This window comes from Triturus cristatus, chromosome 5_1, assembly GCF_964204655.1.
Source record: "Triturus cristatus chromosome 5_1, aTriCri1.1, whole genome shotgun sequence".
Classification (NCBI taxonomy): domain Eukaryota; kingdom Metazoa; phylum Chordata; class Amphibia; order Caudata; family Salamandridae; genus Triturus; species Triturus cristatus.
In genome coordinates, this window is record NC_140587.1 from 853917961 (window position 1) to 853943288 (window position 25328).

General features: G+C 49.7%; 1 long non-coding RNA gene across 1 annotated transcript; it reads right to left on the reverse strand.

The window, feature by feature from the left end:
- Nucleotides 1-7465: 7465 nt before the first annotated feature.
- On the reverse strand, nucleotides 7466-14427 carry LOC146831550 (uncharacterized). Its single transcript, XR_014961585.1, has 2 exons — nucleotides 12388-14427; nucleotides 7466-12280 (listed from the first exon to the last, which is right to left on the reverse strand). It is a non-coding gene; the product is annotated as an uncharacterized LOC146831550 (long non-coding RNA).
- Nucleotides 14428-25328: the final 10901 nt, after the last annotated feature.

A 25328-nucleotide genomic window follows, 5' to 3' on the forward strand; every position in this document is an offset into this window, starting at 1 on the left:
TATGCAAGGAGCGTACCCCCCACCCCAACAGTGTAAGTACGACCCGTACCCCCACCCGCGTATCCATGGAGCGTACCCCCCATGCCAACAGTGTAAGTATGACCCGTACCCTCACCCGCGTATGCAAGGAGCGTACCCCCCACCCCAACAGTGTAAGTACGACCCGTACCCTCACCCGCGTATGCAAGGAGCGTACCCCCCACCCCAACAGTGTAAGTACGACCCGTACCCCCACCCGCGTATGCATGGAGCGTACCCCCATGCCAACAGTGTAAGTACGACTCGAACCCTCACCCGCGTATGCAAGGAGCGTACCCCCCACCCCAACAGTGTAAGTACGACCCGTACCCTCACCCGCGTATGCAAGGAGCGTACCCCCACCCCAACAGTGTAAGTACGACCCGTACCCCCACCCGCGTATGCATGGAGCGTACCCCCCATGCCAACAGTGTAAGTATGACCCGTACCCTCACCCGCGTATGCAAGGAGCGTACCCCCCACCCCAACAGTGTAAGTACGACCCGTACCCTCACCCGCGTATGCAAGGAGCGTACCCCCCACCCCAACAGTGTAAGTACGACCCGTACCCCCACCCGCGTATGCATGGAGCGTACCTCCATGCCAACAGTGTAAGTACGACTCGAACCCTCACCCGCGTATGCAAGGAGCGTACCCCCCACCCCAACAGTGTAAGTACGACCCGTACCCTCACCCGCGTATGCAAGGAGCGTACCCCCCACCCCAACAGTGTAACTAGACTCGTACCCTCACCTCAAATGCATGGAGCGTACCCCCACCGTGTATGTTCCAAGCGTACATCTCCAGAAATAGGAGGTGTGTGTGCAGAGTCCACCCAGCAGTGCCCTGAGCCAGGAGGGGTGGGTGTGGAGTCCTCCCAGCAGTGCCCAGAGACAGGAGGGGTGGGTGTGAAGTCCTCCCAGCAGTGCCCAGAGACAGGAGGGGTGTGTGCAGAGTCCTCCCAGCAGTGCCCAGAGACAGGATGGGTGTGTGCCTATCACTCCCAGCAGTGCCCAGAGACAGGAGGGGTGGGTGTGGAGTCCTCCCAGCAGTGCCCTGAGCCAGGAGGGGTGGGTGTGGAGTCCTCCCAGCAGTGCCCAGAGACAGGAGGGGTGTGTGCAGAGTCCTCCCAGCAGTGCCCAGAGACAGGATGGGTGTGTGCCTATCACTCCCAGCAGTGCCCTGAGACAGGAGGGGTGGGGGCCTATCACTAACAGCAGTGCCCTGAGCCAGGAGGGGTGGGTGTGGAGTCCTCCCAGCAGTGCCCAGAGACAGGAGGGGTGGGTGTGGAGTCCTCCCAGCAGTGCTCAGAGACAGGAGGGTTGTGTGCAGAGTCCTCCCAGCAGTGCCCAGAGACAGGATGGGTGTGTGCCTATCACTCCCAGCAGTGCCCTGAGACAGGAGGGGTGGGTGTGGAGTCCTCCCAGCAGTGCCCAGAGACAGGAGGGTTGTGTGCAGAGTCCTCCCAGCAGTGCCCAGAGACAGGATGGGTGTGTGCCTATCACTCCCAGCAGTGCCCTGAGACAGGAGGGGTGGGGGCCTATCACTAACAGCAGTGCCCTGAGACAGGAGGGGTGGGGGCCTATCACTAACAGCAGTGCCCTGAGCCAGGAGGGGTGGGTGTGGAGTCCTCCCAGCAGTGCCCAGAGACAGGAGGGGTGGGTGTGGAGTCCTCCCAGCAGTGCCCAGAGACAGGAGGGTTGTGTGCAGAGTCCTCCCAGCAGTGCCCAGAGACAGGATGGGTGTGTGCCTATCACTCCCAGCAGTGCCCTGAGACAGGAGGGGTGGGGGCCTATCACTAACAGCAGTGCCCTGAGACAGGAGGGGTGGGTGTGGAGTCCTCCCAGCAGTGCCCTGAGACAGGAGGGGTGGGTGTGGAGTCCTCCCAGCAGTGCCCAGAGACAGGATGGGTGTGTGCCTATCACTCCCAGCAGTGCCCTGAGACAGGAGGGGTGGGTGTGGAGTCCTCCCAGCAGTGCCCTGAGACAGGAGGGGTGGGTGTGGAGTCCTCCCAGCAGTGCCCAGAGACAGGATGGGTGTGTGCCTATCACTCCCAGCAGTGCCCTGAGACAAGAGGGGTGGGTGTGGAGTCCTCCCAGCAGTGCCCTGAGACAGGAGGGGTGTAACACATGTGTGTGAGGCCGGAATTACCCACATGCATACTGCCTACAAGGGAACATGTCCCCATGAACTCATGTCAACAGACTCCACACACAAGTACAGTGATCACCAAGGATGCCACGATTGTTGCAGGTGGAGACATGGCCCTGCATGCATGGCCAAAGTAGAAGGGCTCCGTCACACACACAGCTCATGTAGACACAGCTCTGCGCTAAACATTGGGAACACCCTGCAGGGAATAAATCTGGGTACACAGAGGAAGGAATACACCCTGGGACAATTGCACCATGCAGTAACTGCTTACATGAACAAAGAAAGTTAGCCGACACCTTGTGATGGCACACAGATCCCAGGGTCCCCCCAATGAGCAGCACACTACTACATATCCCACACACCCAAACCCTTAAACACCACCCAAAACCATGTAGCAGCCCCACCAACACCAATACTAGCATAGCAGTAGTGTGATAATGAAAACAAAATTAAGCTTTATTCAGCAGGAGCACAATGTCCGTGGATCGCAGGCAGTTCAATATTCACAAAGCCCATAGGGCAGTCAATGATTCTCAGCTGGATGGGGGACACAGTGGGATGCGTGTCCCCTACCTTGCCTGCACAGTCAAATGGCATCGTCTTCCACACTGGTGAGGGCATCAGGGGGGGGGGGGGAGCACCAGGCACCGCAGGGACATCAGGGCAAAGGGGCGGCGTTGTGGGTGCAGGGATGGAGGACTCCACCACAGGGGGTGGGTCAGTGCCAAAGGCGGAGGCCAGGATGGCACTACACACTTTAGCAAGGTCCTCCAGGGAGTCCCCTGCACCCGAAGGGACCTCAGGCCCCAAGGAGGGGGGGGGTCAGAGGGATGGGTCGCAGCGCCACCGGGGGAGGGTGGAGACAGGGGGGGAGACTCAACCACCCTGACCGAGGACTTCCTTGACCGCTTGCGTGGTGGTGTAACTGTGGGGCTCAGGGACAGAGCGGCCATGAAGGAGTCCTTGGGGGAGATGTGGCCAGGAGAGCTGAGGGGAGGGAATTGGAGGGAGTGGACTGGGTGGAATGCGGACTCCCACTATGGCTGCGTGTCACACGTTTGCCCCCCGACCCAGTGGGTGTGCCTACCTCACCCTGTGTGTGCGTGTCAGGAGGAGTGCGGTGGACCTTCCCTGCTGGTGTGGTGCCTGTGTCTGTTGATGTGGGTGCATGCCGACGTCTGGGTGTACGTGGGACAGGCATGGGAGTGGGAAGTGTGGATGGGGCAGGGGTAGGTGGGGGGAGGTCGCGCTGCAGGAGACCCACTGCTGCAGTCAGTGTGGAGTCTATGGACCTCAGCAAGTTGCGTTGGTCAGCCTGCGATGAATGAATGCCCTCCAAGAATGCCTCGATGTTGGTGAGGGTTTTGCCGTGGGCATGGAGGACATTAAGGATCGCAGCCTGACCAACCTGCAGTTGCCGCTGGATGTCCACAGACTCAGCATTGGCGGCAGCAGTGGAGACAGGGGCAGGGGGTGCGGTGCCTGGCAGGAAGGAGACATGTGGGGACCGGGCACGCTGGGAAGGGACACAAGCACGTGGGAGGCGGCTGATGCCAATGGAGGGGGCGGTGCCAGATGTAGGGCTGCTGTCAGATGGTGGTGCAGCCACCGCCCACTCGGAGTGATCACCCTCGGACCCGTCAGCTTCATAGTCTGTTGTGCCAGTCGACAGGTCCCCGGGGTCACTCTCCACCGCCTCTGTCCCACTCGAAATGCCAGCACTGATGTCACCGCTGGCACTGGTGCTCGGTCCCTCCGCGCCGTCTGTGTCCATGTCTCCCTCCGTGTCCCCCGACGATGCTGTGGACAGGGTGAAGAAACAGGAAGTTATCATACACCTGTATACATAAGTCACATGAGTCAAATCTACGTAGGTAACAGTGCATAGCCTGAAACAAAGGAAGAGTTATATCTACATCACAAGGTACATATGTAGGGCATGCAAGACACAGTTTTCTGACCCACCATGCCATTGAAAATCCATGGAGAGCATCACACAATAGCAAATGAGATGATATGGAATTTTGACTGAGGAGCATGGCCCTGGGGACAATGCAGCACTGCATCAGCACCACACAGCGTGGCAGGAAATTGGGATGAGCAAGGACAAAATCCAGGAACTAGAGGCACATGCAGCATAGGTAATACTGAGAACATGGCTACCCTGACTGGCACACTGCACCTTGAGTGTATGTCCAGACAAACATCACACACTGGCCAGTCCTAGCAAGGAGTTATCAGGTCTTGACATGTCGGATATGCCCGCACCACCCACCCCCTACATGAGACAAATCAATGGAGACACAGGAAGCACGTACATCTCTTAGTCTGGGTGAAATACACATGGGATGCTAAACTTCTATATTGCACACAAACTACCCAAGGTGCGGCAGTGCAAATTATCATGTACAAATGGGCAGCATCAGATGATTGCAACAAGACACAAAGGCAATGGCCACCGTGAGTATGTAATAGGAAAATCAGGTCAGGCTGTACAGTGGACACTTGTAATACATCGCACGTCAATAAACATGGTGCCAGGGGACAATGGCACAGAGCACAACCTATGCTGTAGACACAGAGATTGTCGACATATTTGGATTACACACATGATACCTAGGAAAATATGCCCCTGGGGACAGTAGTGGGCACACAACTCCATGCTCCTGAATAGGAATGACTGCGACACACGCTAACATCCCTGCACTAGGCCTAACGCACAATCATGCACATCATGTCACAGGCCACCACATGGGACATGCCTGCTGGAAGGCCTGCCACTCGAGAGATTAACTCCCATGTCTGGACACAGCATTAGTGCCAACTGACATGGAACCCACAAGTCCAGAACTGGACAGGGCACAGGCAAGGTCACACAACCTGTTACACACCACCCCCACACATGATGCTGCAGGCATTGTACACTTGGAGAAGGTGTCAGGCAACATAACCTTGTGATGGAGTGACTACACACAGACCAGGGAACACATTGCAAGGAGGGGAAGGGAGGCAGGAGAACACTGCAATACTGAGGGGAACATGATCTGCACAGCACCATAAACCCTGGAAGTGTATCCATGGAACAGTGCACAGACAAATGCTGGTGAAACACAACAAACACACACATGTACCTACCCCTTTCCGGCTGCTGCATCTCCCGTAGACGCCTGTCCAAATCAGGAAAGACCACCGCCAGCACACGTTTCCCGATGTGGGAGAGACGGCGGCGCCCGCGGTTCTTGTGGCTCTCAGGTGAGTCCCCCAGCAGGAGCCGTGCGATCCTCCGCGTCCAGCACCGGATATCCTGCCAGCGTTTCCTCACCTGGGGCAGGCGCCGCTTCCGACCATCCGCACTCCTCACGGCGCTGACGGCGTCCAGCCATATCTGCTCCTTGGCAGAGGCGTCTACCTGTGAGGATGGACAAGTGACACTACATCAATACACCTGGCACATGTCACAGGGACACAGATTAGAACACATTCACTGTTTACAACAAGGCCTAGTTTGCATCCAACGCATTGCACCTTTGTCATAGGGACATGATCCTCTGGGGGAAGGCCAAAAGCAGTACGTGCCATTGAAAGGACACAGGTGGAATGAGGGCAACTACACAATCAATGATCCAGGCTCACACTGTGCATCACACCCACCCCTCCTGTCTCAGGGCACTGCTGGGAGTGATAGGCACCCACCCCTCCTGTCTCTGGGCACTGCTGGGAGACATCAGGCATTCCCACCCCTGGGACCCCCCTACAGTACATAGCATGTGGGTCACACCTGGACACAATGCCAGAAGTCACAGTCACGAAAAAGGGGCACAGTCTGTGCCAGTGGACACTGCACTCACCTGATAACCTGGTCGCCCATACAGCATGGGGTACTGTGGGAGGATCACATCCACCAAAGCCATGTTCTCCTCCAGGGTGAATGGCTGTGACCTCTCCACAGCCCTTGACATGGTTCCAGGGAATCAGTAGCAGCAGCTGGGTCGTGGAATACAGAGATGTGCAGGCAAGTGCTCCCTCATGGGACCTGGCTGCCTTATATCTGCCTTGCTGGCCCATCTCATGCACAGGGGTACAGAGTGATTGGTCACTCACATTTGCATCCTATGTTTCCTCCAATCCCTTCAAACCTAGCAGTCTGTGTGTTCTCTATCGGTTTCATTCTCCTGCATGATGTCAGCCCCACAAACACATTGCAACAAAGTAGAAGAATTCCAACTGACTTCTGCTGTGCACCTTCCAGAACAATTTCGAAATTTGAACTTGGTCTCCATGACAACCAGCATGCATGTAGGCCTTAATACTTGTCCCCTATGTAATTTGGAGCATCACACACAGGTACGGTGCGTTTCGGGGCCCTAGGGCACCCCAAATGCATTGCAACGGCCCGTACACGCATGCCTACGTTCACTATCACTATGGGTGTCCTCGCGTATGCGTACTCGTAGTGGTACGGGCCGTACACACGCATGTACGCTCACTATCCGTATGGGTCTGCACGCGTATGCGTACTCATAGTGGTACGGGCCGTACACACGCATGTACGCTCACTATCCATATGGGTCTGCACGCGTATGCGTACTCGTAGTGGTACGGGCCGTACACTCGCATGTACGCTCACTATCACTACGAGTACGCATACGCGTGCAGACCCATACTGATAGTGAGCGTAGATGCGTGTGTACGGCCCGTACCACTACGAGTACGCATACGCGTGCAGACCCATACTGATAGTGAGCGTAGATGCGTGTGTACGGCCCGTACCACTACGAGTACGCATACGCGTGCAGACCCATACTGATAGTGAGCGTAGATGCGTGTGTACCACTTCGAGAACGCCAGAAGAGTGACAGCAGCCGGAAAGGAGAGAGGAGACCCCGGAGCACCGTAGAAAACGCACAAGCAAAAAGAAAGAAACCATCAAGATACATACGAGGCAAGTTATTTCCTACCAGCTGGCACCACACAGAACAAGGCAACACATAGAAGACAAGCCACCTTGTCTCGGAGTGAGCGAACAGAAGTCCGATTCCAACCTTACATCTGCCCTGAAGACGACCTTATAAACACCACATAGGTCCCCAGCTACACAGGTCGAAACGCGTTGGCTAACAAGCAGAGATCGTGAACACCTCTGTAGGAGACAAAGCGAGAATCAGCTCCTCTACACAAGCAAATGCACAGAAAGACTGTAGAAAATAGACCTCAGCTAGGCCTACCAGTGCAAGGGGTTCGCCCTTCTCTGCACAGAGTCCTCAGACTATTAGAAAGAAGTTGGCACAGAATCTGAAATAGAAAATACATAGTTTATTAAACCTCAGGAGGTGGAACCACATTCACCCAGCACCCTGTGGTGCTGAATGAAGGTAGCACCCAGAGTAGAAGAACCATGGGTCTTTTATACCCACACAGGGGCTCAGGAAAAGGACGATGCAAGCATACATGAGAAGAGTTACATACATAGATGGTCATACAGAAATGCACCGTAAATAGTATAGGAGGAGCTAGCAGTTGCTGACTCTGGTAGAAACAACCTGATAGTTACAGACTAAAAACAGATGCATGGACAGTTAGATATTCCTGCGCATGTGCAGGGTAGCAGAGTCTAAGTATAGCCAGTCCTTTAAACAGAGCACAAGGGAAGACAAAATGGCTGCCAGAAATACAAAATGGATTCCACAAAATGTACAGAATAGCCTGTAAATACCAGATGGATTCTGCTAACGCTAATTTAATCGCAGCCAATTTACGACAGACGACCCTTTTAGCGTTAGCTGAAGACATCTCCCATAATCCAGTAGGAAAAATGAAAAATATGCATATTAATTTTTAATAACATTTTTTTTTTCTTTTTCATAAATTTCCTAATTCATTGCTAGGTGGGCATTTCTCATTCTAAATATTGTTAAGCGGGTATGTATGAGGTATAAACAGAAGTACAAAGGGAACAGAGAATTGGGTCATACAGATAGCAGGAGAGAGTAATTACTATTATCAGAAACAGAATTATTAGCTTTCTAGTCCTTAGCAAATCCTAGAACCATCCAGTAAAAACATTTTCAAGGTTCCCATGCATTTCAGTTACCATCAATTTCAATATCAAAGTATCCAACAGTACATATCTAATAAAAACATTTTCGCTAGACTTTTCCAGTGTTTCCTTTATGAGGGCTAGAGTATCTATCATTATACCCAATACAAACATTAAAGCAGTCAGACATATTATTTACAAAAATGATCCTGGATCCAGGGGACCAGGAGGACCATGAGAATTAGGAGGAAGAGCTGCAAAGGGTTGCTCCTCCTCAAAAAATGGGACGATCAATGGGGTACATTTTCAACAAAAAGAAAAAGAAGTCCTTGGGAAATTAAAGCCGCTGTACAACCAACCAGAGGGGAGTCTTCTCCCTGTGTCCGTTTGAGCCTCACAGGCAGGCTCTTGTTGTTCCCACGGTGGAGCTGCACAACTCGCAACTCAGGAATCATGGCCTAGTTTCAAGGGAAAAGTTTCTTCTTTCAGGATAGGGCAATCACCCACCAGGGCAAATGCGCTCAGCGATCCTGTCCAGTGTCTCAGGCAGTGCACCAGTTTTCTTCATTTCAATCTAACAGGCACCAGAGACACAGCACCTGTACCCTGAACTCAAGTCCTTCCCTAACTCCTGTATTGCTCTGCTGGCACACTGCTCTTTCGTTGGGGCCATGGATTGCATTCAGTGTGCCCAGGTATCTCCTTTACAGCCACTTTGGGACCAGGATTCAGAGGCCTGATGCTAGGATCTCTGAAGCAACCCTTGTTTCAAAGGGGGTTACCTCAAGCAAAAACCTTCTTCCCTTCCTGGTCGGTCTGTGACTCTCAGCTGGGCATCAAAAGCTTGATCCACGATTTCTCCTTTCTGATTTGTGACCCCATCTTTCGCCCAAGATAGTAGCAGGGGTACGCTCATCACAATGCTTCCGGCCTTCTACCTTCACTGAGGTCCTGGTTGCCAGCAGTGCCTGTGCAGGTTACCTTCACTTTGACTTCAAGCTGGACTGGTGCTGACTCCTCAAGCTGGATCTGATGTACGCGCCCCTCTGGCAATGGTTGTAAAGCAGCAAATATCTATTGGTGGACAGAACAAAAGGTCTTTAGACAAGGCACAAAAATAATCTATCAACAGAGAGGATAGTCTCAGAATACTTCCTAGTCCAGGGACGCCCCATATATTAACAAGGCACCCTGGAACCACTTTCATATATGTGAGAGTAAATAAAACAACAGTCTGGACCTATTAGCAAGTATAAAAACTCTTTAGTGAACTGACAAGAGTAATACGTCACCCAATGCCAAGCAGTCAAGGAAGTCTGTGTTCATTTCTAAAGACCCTCAAGAAAAGGAAATGTTATACACGTTTTACTCCTAAACATTGCATTATTTGTACAGGACTGCAGACACTTCTAAAATGATTTTTCTTAATTAAAGCACCTATATTGTATACTCAGGACCATGCTCTCATGTTATAGGAGCAACAGGAAAATCTAACACTGCTAATTTAACAGGGATTCCTATTACATACAGAACTAAAAACTTCAACATAATGGGTACATGTTCTCCAGCGGAACATCTTGTGACTAACAGACTCCTGTAAAACAATATTTTCCTCAAAAATGTTTACTAAGGATCACATAGACCTCTTCCCTGCATTCTACATTTTCACAATCCAAACTATGCAACATTAGTTCTAGTAAGGACTGTCAGTTTATTTACACAGACTAGCTAATAAAACTAGCAATGCCCTTGCAAAACTGTATGTAGCATGAGAATAACAAACAATAGTGGTGTTGTCACCTGAGAATTTTCAAACAAAAACTACCCACAGCTAGTTCCCCTTAAAGATCAAATAAGGAAACAGCAACCTAGACTACTCATCCTCTCATAATTCCATCAGAGAGGATGGGTAGTAACATAGCAAAATATATTTATTCGTTTTATTAATGCTAATAATGTTTAAAACAGTATTACTGAATAGCCAATTTAATGTCTCATGGTTATTTCACAGACAGTTTAGACAGGCTCAAAAAAAGTAAGAAAAAGAGAGAGAACACATAAATTTGCCTACCCTTAATTTGTAGAGGAGCTAGCCTCCACTCCCCAGTTTTGACGGTAAGAAACCTGTACCAGGTTTCATTCTGTCAACACTATCAACCCTAATTTGTAGCAACTGGGCATAAACAAACTCTGAGGAGCGAAATAGCACATTTCAGCTAGCCAAAGAACATATTCCTTTAGCAAATGTACTAGTGCAACATGAGACCGCATGAAGTCAAACTGAATCCCATTGCTTCCTGAATTCAACCCTAAAAACATTTATACTATATATATATGGCAGAGCCATTGTCCTTTAAAGAGAGGTCACATATACTATGTGCATTGAGTGCACACAAAAACTTGCTTTTACCAAAAAAAAAGGGTAAGCAAAAACCTCTTTCTTCCCCTGCCATTTCGTCTTTCAAATGTCGAAATGTCAAAGCAACGTTGTGCTGAGCCCTACAGGCTTCTAAATGTAGGACTTTGACCTATAACCTATGCAGCTGTTCCCCAGCAGGCATGCAAGGTTTTCATGTGGTGCTTCCAAGTCAAAGTGACCCTAAAGACCGAAGACAGAGCAGCAAAACCCACTCTGTGTGTCTACCAGCAATTTCAGAGGTAAGCTTAATAACTTCTGCCAATTTTTGTACATTGATATGTATAAGCAGTGTGCCAAGCGTTTGTCTAGCAGTATAGATGGTCTATGCTTACATATGTGCATTTACTGGGGCGTAAGGCAGTTTAAAAACTGATCTGACTGGAGAAAACTCACTTAAATAGTGAATTTTTACCCAATTTCGACTTTGATTTTCAGGGCACTTAAAAATTAACATCCTACAATGTTTTTGCATAATAGTCATCCCCAGAATGTCCTCTACATATCCCAGAGATGTGGCATCAAAAATGTATAATGTATACCCTTATAAAAATGAGTTTTGTACGCCTGGGTAAAGTGACATTTTCACATGTAATTGACCCCCTATTGCTGTATAGCACGGCTTAAATGCAATTTGGATGCTAGGAGGTCACAGTATCATTATTAGGCATTATAAATAGTAAAAAACGAATTTGTTTTAGCACCTATTTGAAATAACATTTTTTTTTTTTATATAATCAAAATATATTTTTTGTTAATAAATCTAATCATTTTGATGAGTCTACATATGAAAAGCGAGCTGCATCCCTTGCCTATTATATTGAAACACATTAATTCTTAGCCCTAAGCACAGAAGCTTATCTTGAAACATCTTAAGTCTGCGCCACTTTTAAATGAAGGACAGCCATTATTATTGAACATCAAAAACCACTCTTATCCTTATTTTAAAAAAAAGGCATTAAGAAAAAAAATCCCCTACTGTCAATCTGCAAAAATAATGAAACTACATTTCTAACTTTGGAAACAGCAGTCTGAAATGCAGAATTTTACTCCGTGTTTTTGACTTCAACTATTCTCTGTAGCCGGAGTCCGAAATAGAAATGGTCTTGTTGACACAGCTGTTTAACACGTAAAGGTGTCGAAATTCACACGCCTTGCAAGTCAACCCTTCAAGCCAACACAAATCTGTCGTGCTGTATAATGTGAATGCCTTTGAATACCCTATACAAAAGATAAATGCTGTGACATTTTGTATCTGAATTTAGTCTATTGTAAAACACACAATTTCGTTTTTCTCTTTACACAGGTCATCTTAATTTTAACTTTCTAAAGGTAAAACTCTTATCCGATAATCCATGTTAATTTTGCGCCACAATTTCCACTGAGAAAATTAATTCTCAATTGGAAAATCGTTTTTATATAGGCATATAGCCCTTAAAATTTCAAGCAAGAGCATCATTTTACTTTTTGTGTAGGATTAATGCAACAGTTTTAAAAAAAAATAAAAACAGTTTTCTATGGAAAGTCTAACTGGTCTTTGCACAAAATAGGGCAGAGGAAGGCTCCTTGGGTTTCGTTCCTCAGCTGCCCTGTCTCATCAGAGAAGCTAAACCTCAGCGCAGAACCGGGCCACAGCGAGTGCTCCTAGCCCCCACCTTTCTCCAAGGCTGTCCTGCTGCAAGCATTACACATTTTCATGTCAGTGAAGCTTTCTAAGCAGTGATTTCACCTCCTGGTTCACTCCTCTATTTTTAGCCCCCACCTTACAAGCTGCAAGGTCAAAATCTGCCTTGCACAGCCCTGAAGCTGTCAAAGACAAAAAGCCTTCCTAATGTTATCTAAACTGCAATAATTTGCCCTATGGAAACATTTATTTTAATATACAATTTCTTTTCAAGGGTCATAAATTTAGGTTCAATTCTCAGATTAGCAGGTTCAGCTTAAATTAGAACCTACAACCCTGTGGACCCAGCACATTGGCTCACTGAACCACCAAGAACACAAAGCTGCATAGGAACAATTTGCAAATTCGAAATACCCACAATTTTTCCAAGCTAAACTTTTAACGGGTCCCTAATTACTCTTCATTAATACTTTTGTACATTAAGGGTGTCATCAAATCACAGGGGTTGCTCTTTCTCTTGCTACACCCCTCTCAATTTCCTTTTGCGACTTATTGATGGTGATGAGACCAAATTAAATTTACTCCTTAACAATTTCACTTCTCAGAATTCTTTCACATATTCACAGTCATTCAATCACACGCTTTTTCCAGTGCTAGCAACATCCAAAACACAATTTACCACACCATAACATGTAAACACACATTTAACCCACAAATCAACACTTAAGACAGAAACAAAAGACAGCCCACAGACTGTACTTAAACCAAACCATTTGTAAATACTAGTTGCAAGTCATATTCACCAGATTTGGCTGGCAGAACACCAAAAAAAAACGCTCTGCATCTCATCACTTATGAATGTTACTAAGTGCACAGACCAGGATCCTTTTATGTACATATTTAGTTCCTCGGGGTACTAGTCACCACTTACAAGTATTTTTATTCCATAATGCGCTGTACATTATAGAAGAAAGACCATACTTAATATACATATCCCTATTAGGCGTCCCCTCCGAGGGGGGGCCAGTTGTGCTTCATCAAGTTTCATTTTGGTACCATTCCAAAGGCAACACATCTTTTGAAGTGTGCTAAAGACAGATATGCCAAAAAATAGTGCAGAATATGCAATATTATAATCAAAGTAGCACTTAAGGTACCTTTAGTACGATGTGCCGTTCAAATCAATTCAGTTAGAGAAAATTCTCCTCATTACCTGCCTATGTGAATTGCAAGTCACATATGTCAAAACAAACCAAGTTGGCCAACACAAAATATACCATACTCAAAGCCACAGTAAGCGTTACTAAACTACCTTACCAATCACAGGCATCAAAACCAACAGCAAGCGCCGCAGACACTTACCAATCACTTGGTGTTCAGATTCATCCTGCCAAGTTCTAAAATCGACCAAATGGTCACTGCACGGTGAATCAACAGAAGAGATCTCAGTCGAGGACCGGTGCCACCTGGATGGTCAGATCAGAAAGAAAGGAAAAGTCGCCGTGGATGCCAAGACTCTGGTCTTATCGGGCAGTGATCACGTCCAGAGCGAGATTCCAATCCTTCGTCGCGACCAATCCTTTGGGCATCCGAGTCACCGATGAGCCCCACGTTGGGCGCCAATTGTAGAAAATAGACCTCAGCTAGGCCTACCAGTGCAAGGGGTTCGCCCTTCTCTGCACAGAGTCCTCAGACTATTAGAAAGAAGTTGGCACAGAATCTGAAATAGAAAATACATAGTTTATTAAACCTCAGGAGGTGGAACCACATTCACCCAGCACCCTGTGGTGCTGAATGAAGGTAGCACCCAGAGTAGAAGAACCATGGGTCTTTTATACCCACACAGGGGCTCAGGAAAAGGACGATGCAAGCATACATGAGAAGAGTTACATACATAGATGGTCATACAGAAATGCACCGTAAATAGTATAGGAGGAGCTAGCAGTTGCTGACTCTGGTAGAAACAACCTGATAGTTACAGACTAAAAACAGATGCATGGACAGTTAGATATTCCTGCGCATGTGCAGGGTAGCAGAGTCTAAGTATAGCCAGTCCTTTAAACAGAGCACAAGGGAAGACAAAATGGCTGCCAGAAATACAAAATGGATTCCACAAAATGTACAGAATAGCCTGTAAATACCAGATGGATTCTGCTAACGCTAATTTAATCGCAGCCAATTTACGACAAGACCACAACTTGCATTCTTGTTTAAACTATTTATAGCCACAAGTACCCGACTGTGCTCAGGACCGCAACAACAGCTAGAACTATAGGAGCCAATCGGCTCAAGTTCCACAAGTCAAAAAGTTTCGGACAAATGACTATGGTTATGTAAAATAGATCTATTGGATAGCTTTTATGGTATTTTTGACATATTTTGAAGTCACTGTATAAATGTAAATATATATGTCACTGTCTTTTGTATATAATAAGTGTATGTCTAACGAGTAGTGTTCATCGAACCGAAAAGTTGATAAGTAAAAGAAAAAATTGCTTTGCAGATCGCAGTCATTAAACAGACTAGCTGATAAAACAAATGTTGTGATCAAAGGTGTCAGAGGCAAAATGTATGTTGTAAAAAGTTAGTCCAGATTCCAGCCTCTGATACACCACATTGAATCTTCCCCCACTTTTATATCCGTGATGTGGAACATGACTCCTGAGTGGAGAAGGCACCAGATGTATGATGAGATGTGTATAGGTGTACTGTGTGACGGTGCAATGTGTGCCAGGCATGCCCTTGACTCCTTTGACATGTGTGCATGTCGTACTGCGCACTTGGGGTGAGCGTCACTGGCATGGCACGGACACCAACACACGGAAGTGTCCCATGATGCCCGGTACAGGGGTTATGACACCTGACTTGTCACTACCCACAGTGCACAATGTGACTATGTCATTTATGTGTGGGGGATTTCTATCAGGTTGATGTTGTAGCACCCTCAAAAGCTGCAGCCGTTGCAGCAACCAACATGTGTCTGTGTGTAGATTGTCATTGCACACTGTTCCGCACACCATGCCACATGTGGTATCGGATGTGAGGTGCACATGTATGCATGGGACACGGAGTAGCGTGACAAGGCCATGTCAGCATCCTCACAAGGAATGTGTGGTGAGTCATGACATGTGCACCTTCATGGCAAGGTGTGTGGGCTGGCCTAGTGTAATGTCATGTGACCTGTGGCTCCAGTGTTCCGCTACCAGTCTCTGCAATCGGCATCCTACTTCTGCTGATGTGTGGGTGTATGTCACTCCTGTCTTGCGTCTGGCTGTTCACTTGCACTGGGACACAGCTATTCCCATGGCGTGGCATGGGGAGGTTCTCAATCTCCGTGTGTAGCTGGGTCTTGTAAGGAGTGCCACCTTGCATCCATACGTGTCCTGGCCATGTAGCACATACCTGACTCCCTATGTAGCATGTGTGTATTGCCAGATTAACATGTGCTCAGTAGACATGAGTTGTTGTCGTAGTGCACTCACTCTTCCTTGTCACTTCCAAATTACTGCAGAGCGCCGCCTCTTGCCCGAAGAATTCCAGACTTGGCTGCCATGCAGGAGAATGACAGCATCTGGCTCTACCGCTTCACCCAACCGTTGATTCTGGAGTTGACGGCGAGACTGGCACCACACCTGCAACCGCTGCACAGGTATCCCACGGCACTGACACCCCAGCTGAAGGTAATGGCTGCCCTACATTTTCTTGCCACGGGTACCTTTCAAAATACCATAGCTCATGTTGGTGGCATGTCCCAGAGCATGTTCAGCGGTGTGCTGCATGATTTCTTGGAGGCCATGTTGATTCACCTGGATGACTTCATCAAGTTCCCAACCCCTGAACAGATGACTGAGGTCAAGCGTGGATTCTATGCCCTGGGAGGGATGCCCCATGTCATTGGGTCCATAGATGGGACACATGTAGCTTTGGTACCACCACACGCACGGGAGGTGGCGTACCGCAATCGGAAGCACTACCACTCCATCAATGCCCTTGTGGTGTGTCTCTCCAACATGGTGATTTCACATGTCTGTGCTCGTTTTCCAGGATCAGCACACGATGCCTACATCATGAGGCGTAGCGGGATGCCTGATATGATGATGCAGCTGCGCAACGAACGGGCATGTGTTGTTGGTGGGTACAGTCTGTCTGTCCTGTATTCTGTATAGCCTACCAGCACGACCGCTTCACCACTTCTAACGATGACCATGTGCTTCCCATGTAGGGGACGCTGGCTATCCCAACATGCCTTGGCTGCTGACACCTCTCCGCAACCCCATCACGCCGGCCCAGCTCCGCTACAACACCGCCCATGGCCGGACAAGGCGAGTGATAGAGAGGACGTTTGGCATGCTGAAGAGCCGATTCCGGTGCCTCCACAAGACCGGCGGTGCACTCCCTTATGCCCCAGCGAAGGTCTGCAAGATCTTCATGGTCTGCTGCATGCTGCACAACATGGCAGTTGAAAGAGCTGTGCCACTCATCCTGAATCAACATGACGAGGACCATCCACCCGTGGAGGACGAAGGGCTTGGCAATGGGGCTAGTGATGTGGAGGATGTGGAGCCGCAAGAGGACATCCGGACTCGGCTCATACGCGACTTCTTTGCTTAGTGGTGAGTACCAGTGTCTGAGTGTGCACGCATTGGTCCCCGTGTGGCATGCGTTGTGATGTGTGTCTCCACCTGCATGTATGGCACGTGAGTCAGAGGTGTGTGTGGGTGTGTCACTGGAGTGATGGTGGCAGTGATGGTAGTATTTCCCCAGTCACAATAATGACCTAGCATGTTGTCATCCATACATGTGTCGAGTAAATGCACATGCAAGTGGCTGTGTTTTTTGTGGCTGACTTCTTGTGTGTCTCTCTTCCCCAGATACCTGCGCATGCCGTCTGCTGGTTGCATTGTTGTGGCACTGCTATTTCTCATGGACATGACATCGTGGGCTGACTCAGCGTTACAGGCACGGACACGTTTGGAAGTCTCCATGGGGTAAGGGATGCATCTGGGGTGTATTGGTTGTGGCAGTTGTTCACGATGTATGCACACTGCCCCTGTCGATGTGTTGTTCCACTGCAGCCATGTCGCATCCCCATGGGACACGACATGCAGCTGTGTACACCTGAATAGATGGTCTGCCTGGTTGACAGGCATCAGTGATGGGATAGTGGATTGTGATGATGGCATCAATGTGTGTGACACTGCCCTCGGACACATACGGTTAGCATTGGCTTGACATGGTGTGGGACTTCGACATCAGCGGATCTATGGTGTATGGCAGGCTCTCCGTGTGCAGCTGTGGGTATTTAGCTGTTAGCCGACACTTGTGTGCCAGTTCCATGGCGAACACGCATTTGTGCTGCAGAAGGGGGGTGCCAGTGTTGGACCCACATGTTACTCCACATGATGTGTTCATGTGTACTTCGAGTTGCCTCTGCAATCCCGAAAACATGACTAATAAAGGTGTCCCTATGCCTCCAAGGTGCCTCTTCTCAGTCAATGCTGGTGTGTTGCCACGGTGCATCCTGCATGTCTGGCATGGAATTCCCTGATTGTGGCTATGTGTCAATGTGTCGAGTGGCAAGATGCAAGCTGTGTGTGTGGGCTGAGACTGTGTATTGGGCATGATGTCCATGACTGTGTGGGTATTGTGACATGTGCCATCCCCATGCATCCAACGTTGGGCAGGCCCCCATTCTCTGCATCCACTGGACTCAAGCTTGCAGGACATGGTTCTGCCACCTGTCTACACATACCTGGGTGCCCCCCAGGACACTGGACTGGATCCCTGACCTCTGCGCATGACTGTTGGTGTACTCAATGTGTGTGTCAGCACGGTTGTTCGGCAACCCCCTCAGCTGGTTGTGCCCATCACGGGTGTGTATGGTGCTCCATGTCTGTCTTGCCTAATACACTGTGACCCATGTGTCCTGTGCCAGACTCAGGCCCAAGGGTGTGGATGGTTGAAGACAAAAGATGACTCAGGCATGTTTAGACTTTACAAGACACATGTTAGGTAATAATGCTACCAGCAGGCATCTACTCTTCATAGTGTGATTTATTATTGGGGGGGGGGGGGGACAAAGTGAGGGGCTTTCCGGGATTATGGAATCCAAAGTTCAGTAGGGGAGTTGGTGTCCTTGCCATTGGAAATCCTCAGAGTCCATGCCACAGTCTTTGTCAACATTGGTCAGCCAGTGACCAGCAGGGCCATGTGGCAGAGAATGTCTCTTGATGCTGTGATGCTGTTGCTCCAGTGGTCCAGGTGCCAGGCCAGGTGTCCTGGGAGATGGTGATGTAGCAGCCACCCTCACGGTCCTTTCCGTGGACGACCCGGCCTCCTGCGGGGAACCTCAGCAGCAGGCCGTGACGACGTCTGGGATGCTCCGTCGGATGTTTCCTCCTCCTCCTCCTGATCCCTCCCTGTGGGTGGTGATGTTCTCCGCCTTCTGGCACAGGGAGGGTCGGCCATGGTGTCGGCCATCCGACGGAGTGTAGCGTGAATCCCCTGGAATGCCGTCACTTGCTCAGCCTGTCTGTCCTCCATCCTCCGTTGGTGTTGCAGTTGACAGGCATGTTGCTGGGCCTGCTGGGTCTTTATCTCATCGAGGCTCCCCTTGATCTCATTGAGGGTGGACACAACCTGGGCCATTCCCGTGGTGTCCTGCCGGTATGAGTCCAGGATGTTACGGACATGGGAAAATACCGGATCCCCAGCCAACTGGTCAGGCTCGCGCCTCCGCCGTCCTCCACTCCCACCACCCCTGCCCACTTGCACCTGGCCTGCACTTGTGGGCACATGGGGTCTCCGGGACCCCTGAGGGGTGGCATTGGCGTTGTCGCCTGCCTCCTCCTGGGTGCCCGGGACACCGTGTCCCTCCTGGCGAGCCTGGCTGCATTGTGGTGTTGGGGCAGGGATCCTGGGTGTCTCCTGGGATGTGGCAGGAGTGGGGGTGGTGGTTGGCACAGTTGTACCTGACGCAGGTGCTGCAGGTGGTTGGACACCAGAGGGGCCAGGTCGGTCGGGGTCGTCCGCAGAGTGGTGAGAGTGGTCGCTGCCAGTGGGATCGGGCTCCTGCAGATCCGGGTCCTGTGAGTGTTCCCCCCCAGTGTTGGGGGGTGCACCACGACGTTGACCTGTGTGTGAGAGAGACAATGTTAATTTTGGTCCATGCAACATCCATGTTTCATCAGTTTCAAAGTTGGCACATTTCCTCTTGGAATTGGGATCTGTCTTGCATTCCACTCACAGTGCACTTGTGCATGGGTGTGTCCCTTGGGCACCAGTTTGGCCCCTTTAACTATGTGTGGCACAGTCTTACTTGCTGCGTCAAGTGTGACTGCAGTCAGCAGTGGAGTGGGCAGGTGTGGCGAGCCATGCATTTGCGCCTTCCGTGTAGCACTGTACATGTGCACATGGAGTGGATCCACACACTTATATGATCCAGGTAGCTGTCCTTGTGCTCGTGAACAGGTTGTGACATGGCCCTGTGTTTTGCCATGGTGAAGAGGGGGGGTTCTGGCACTGGCCACCCTTGTCTACATGCACGCAGTCTACCTGCTGACGAGCAGACATTCACACACGCAACACGGCTGATTAGCTCTCCCTGTGTCTCGCTCCCTCTGTGTCCCCCTCTCCCTCCCTCCGTGTGTCAGCCTCCTCCCTCCGTCCGTCTCCCTCCATCTCTGTCCCCCTCTCCCTCCCTCTCAGTCCCCCTCTCCCTCCCTCTGTGTCCCCCTCTCCCTCCCTCCGTGTGTCAGCCTCCTCCCTCTGTCCGTCTCCCTCCCTCTCTGTCCCCCTCTCCCTCCATCTCTGTCCCCCTCTCCCTCCATCTCTGTCCCCCTCTCCCTCCCTGTCAGTCCCCCTCTCCCTCCCTCTGTGTCCCCCTCTCCCTCCCTCCGTGTGTCACCCTCTGTCACCTCGGCCCAGCTTCCTGGGCACACACTGTTAGCAGATCTTTGAGTGGCCCCTGACTTGTTGATGTGAGTTTGTTTCTGATCTCCAGGCACCCATTGGGTGTGATGTGTGTCTGTGCGCTGCTGCTGTGGTGGTGTGTGCTGCCACTCTTTCACAATGTTGGCTGTTCATTAGCTGCTGTCATGTGCAAAACAGTGCCTTCACCCCCATGTGTTGATGCAAGGCGTCCGCCATTTGCTGGCAAGTCATTCCTGTGTTGGGACACACTGTTTGTCTGGCTGTGACCTAGGCCATATGGGTAGAGTTAATTGTTGTCTGCTTCTGAGTTGCACTATGTGCTTTTTGGGGCCCAGCCTCCCGCCATCCGGGTTACCGTGTCATGTGTTGTTGTCTTCTGTGGCCTGTGACTTGACATTGTCCAGCTGGGTGCATGGGGCATGGTGGCAGCAGTGGCATGTGCGTGCTCATGGAGTGTGGTTGAGTCATGCGATGGCTTGTGGTGGTTGCGTGCCTGTTAGTGATTTTGGTTGTGGATGCCGTTCCCCCCATGTGAGGTGCGTTGTTTGTGTACTCACCCGGGTCTCGGAGTCCTTCTAATCCTTCGACTGCCTCCACCGGCAGTATGGCCATCACCCTCTCCTCCCAGGGATGGTACTGTACGGGTCTGCGGGAGGGCCCTCCTCCGGTGGCGTTGGCCTGGTCGTGTTCCTCCTGCCTCTTGGCTCTGACCCTCCTCCGCAGATCGTACCACCTGTTCTGGCATTCCTGCTTGGTCCTTCTGGTGTCCGCAACAGCATTCACAGCATCGACGATGGTCTGCCACATGGCTGTTTTTGCTGCAAGGCTGGTGTTTCTGACCAATGTTCCAAAGATCTGTGGCTCGACTCTGAGGATTTGATCAACAAGGACCTCCAACTCTCGGTTACTGAACTTTGGATTCTTGGTAGTGGGCATGGTGAGGGGTGTGGGTGGGGATGGTGGGGGGTGTGTGTGGATGTTGGGGGGTGTATGGATGGTTGTGGGTGTGTGTGTGTGAATGTGATGAGGGGGTGTTTGTGAGGGTGGTTGTGTGAAGGTGTGCAAGTGTAAGGTGTGGTGTAGCTTGTAGTATGGTTCTGTGGTGTCTGGCAGCAGTGAGTTTGTTGCAAAGGCTCATGGTTTGTGTGTGTGGGCCCTTTTTATTGGTCCATGGGTGGGTGTGGCAGTGTTTGAAGTTTTGGTGGGTGTGTTATAAGTAGTGGTGGTGTTTTGGGCCTCTGTTTGTCTTTGGCAGTTGCAGGTCAGTGAAGGTGTATTTGTAGAGTTTGTTGGCCATGTTTAGTGGCTTTGTGCCATTCGAATGGTGTATTATTGTGTTGTTTTGTTTTGTCCTGGTTGTGTACGTGCGTTTTGAGCGTGTGTACGGTGTGTACATGGGCCATTTGGTTGTACGGTGCTGTCCTTGTGTGTGGGTTGGTACGACTCGTACATGCGGTTGTGATGTTGGGGCCTGGGGTGCGCTCTATCCTTAGGAGGTTGTGTTGGGGGTAGGACTCGACCGTACTGGGGTGTACATGGACGGGGGTACGACACGTACAGGGGTGGGGGTACGACTCGAACGTACACGGGGGGGGGTATGACTCGAACGTACACGGGGGGGTTCGACTCGAACGTACACGGGTGGGGGTACGACTCGAACGTACACGGGGGGGGGTATGACTCGAACGTACACGGGGGGTTCGACTCGAACGTACACGGGGGGGTTCGACTCGAACGTACACGGGTGGGGGTACGACTCGAACGTACACGGGGGGGTTCGACTCGAACGTACACGGGTGGGGGTACGACTCGAACGTACACGGGGGGGTTCGACTCGAACGTACATGGGTGGGGGTACGACTCGAACGTACACGGGGGGGATATGACTCGAACGTACACGGGGGTTCGACTCGAACGTACACAGGGGGTTCGACTCGAACGTACACGGGGGGTTCGACTCGAACGTACACGGGGGGGTACGACTCGAACGTACACGGGGGGGTTCGACTCGAACGTACACGGGGGGGTTCGACACGTACACGGGTGTACATACAGGGGGGTTCGGCGCATACCTACGGGGGCTGAGGGGGGGGTCAGCGCGTACCTAAGGGGGCTGGGGGGGGGGTCGGCGCGTACCTACGGGAGCTGGGGGGGGGTCGGCGCGTACCTACGGGGGCTGGGGGGGGTCGGCGCGTACCTACGGGGGCTGGGGGGGGGGTCGGCGCGTACCTACGGGGGCTGGGGGGGGGTCGGCGCGTACCTACGGGGGCTGGGGAGGGGGTCGGCGCGTATGCGGGCACGTCTCCATGGTTGCTATGGGAGTTCGGTGCGGACGGTGATTTTTCCATCCGGTTGTGACCTCGGACGCACGGGATGGATCGTGATTCCTCGGTCGGACTTCACCTTTCACGTTTGTACGGTAAATCGTACGAGGACGTGTCGGACACATTTTCCGACCCGAGGACGTGTGGGGAATGATTCCCAATGCGGTTCGTATGGACTTTTTACCATGCGAATCGTGATTGCCAGTTCGTACGGCACTTGTACGATTCATACGGTAAAATGACCGGATACGAGTCGCACGGGGATATTTTTTACCGGATCGTGATCGGCACCTATGTGTATAGTGCTATCTACCTCTGAGTACCATGGCCTTATAAAGGAACTCAGACTTCAACCTTGTTCCTAAATATGATCACAGAACTACTCAGTGACATACAATGTCCTTATAACATATGCAGGGGGTTCTCTATCCCATATATAGTAATATTATCCGTTTCTAGGCAGGGACATTCCTTAAGAACATGCATAGCAAATAGCTTGGATGCCAAAATATACGTGTACCTTTCTTTATTACAAATGAATCCTATCAGAAAATGTGCAAATTAAATCTAGCTCTTTAAAACAGCTGCATGCTATCCATACAGGTGAAGGGAACATGCCTCTCACCTTTTTCCAGAGAAGAAGAGTGCCTGACAGGCTGAGCAACAGTCAGCCAGACTGGCAATGTTCTTGTTCAGGTCAGGCAGCCAGGAGATAGACATTCACTAAATGCACAGGCTCCTTACTGCCTGAGCTGAACTTTGACAGGCTGAGGATTTCACAGCCCTGTGGTCATGACTTCCTCAGCCTAGTAAAAGTAGCTCAAGGCCCTCCCCTTTGTGACAAAGAGGAATGCCACTGATTGCCTCAGACCTGGGCACTTCAGTTCTAAGCCCTGAAGTGCCAAGTGTCATTCACTGACACCTCGAAACAGAGTGGGGTAGGATTAGCAAACCTCACTGAACCCATCCCAGCTTGTGACGAGTGAGGGAATGCTGCCTCCTGGGACCTCTGATGCTCTCCTCTCCAGGAGCTGCAGAGCAGGTACGTTTTATGTTTTTGAATGTTTGTTGTGTGTATGTGTGTATGTATAAATGTACAAATGTGCTGTGAGTTTTGTGAATGTGCATAAACTATTACTTCAGACCCCCCAGGATATAGCGGCATGGCTGAGCAAATTTAGCGGCACAAATATGGAAATTTAGCGGCACAAATATGGAAATTTAGCAGCATTTTTGCGGCGCTTTATTTTACTCATAATCATTCATTTTCAGCCTGAAATTGCGAAATCCTTGAGGGTCTGTATAGGGAAGTAAGACAATGACTATTGACAGCGGTACTAATGCTTGATGCTGGCTCTCGGGATCAGCACTGCGCATCTAGCTGACCAAGTTACTGTTCCAGCTAAATATAATTTATTTCATGTAGGTTAAAAAGTGAATCCCAAAATTAAAACGTATGTAAATGTACAATTCTACATACGTTTCAACAAGTCTTAAAATAACTACAACCAGGCAAGTAACTGTTTTAAATTATTGTCTCTGTTGCACACTCATAACAAGCTACGAAAGGCGCTAGTCGCCAGCATGGAAGGTAAAACAGCTTTGTTTTTTTTTTAAAATAGTGACATGGATAGCTTAAATAAATGAACTGGGTACTTTCCTCATTTATTAAATATCATGGTTCTTTTGGGCATACTGTGCGTTAAACCATATAGCCTGAGCATTTACAGCACTATGAGCTATTTTTTCTGTATAGTTAGGCGATTGCTGCTAGCCGCTCCAAAACTATTTCTGAAAAATAAAGTTTATTATTATTGCCTTTATCAAGGAATGCAAGCGCTTCTGAAATCTGACACCGTCCTGAAAACTCCGTGTGGCGTGCTGTGTGCTCAACTAACTTTCCAATTTAGATGTATTTTTTTAAGTGATTGTGCGGGGAAGAGCGAGATCACCGGCATTAACGTTAGGGAATGCTGCCTCCTGGGACCTCTGATGCTCTCCTCTCCAGGAGCTGCAGAGCAGGTACGTTTTATGTTTTTGAATGTTTGTTGTGTGTGTGTGTATGTATACATGTACAAATGTGCTGTGAGTTTTGTGAATGTGCATGTTTGTAAATGCAAGGGTCTGAGTGAGTGAGCGAATATGTCAGTGTGTGTGGCCCACCGACCCCCATCCCTGACAAAATTACTGGCAATCTATCTGAGGGTCACACATTTCTACCTGTAAATGGCTCTCTGAGAGTCACCAAAATTTCATGTACTTCCTGAAGAAAGCCTATGGAAAGATAGTAGAAGTTAGTTTGTGTATAGGGTAGAACTACTCAAAGAAGCTTATTGCCTCATTGTAAAAAGAGATCAATGATCTGGATAAGTCCTCTGCTGTTTCTTCCCCAACCTGTAATGTTTCAGAACACAAATACATAAATAAAACACTATAGAAAGCTTCTAGGCAGGGGTAATTTTTCTAAACACAATGCCCGAATGACCTGATTCTTTTCCAGGTATTGAATATGCGTCCTGTCAGAAAACTAGGTTATTAAAAATCTACAAATAAACCTCTCCAAGGGATATACCTTAACTACATGGACTTTATAAAAGGCTGGCATTTTGATAACATGAACCATAGCATGGCAGGACCATCAAACAGGCAGTCATTTTGGTTTATCAATTTGGAAGCATTAAATAATCCTGCTTTTATGTAAAACATATCATATTATGCTTGGAAGGAACTGCTCACTCAGTATGGTTGAAACAATAGTTGTTTTATTCCCATTGTAGAGCAGCAAATGATACACATTTCAATAAATAACTCTCAAAATTGGAG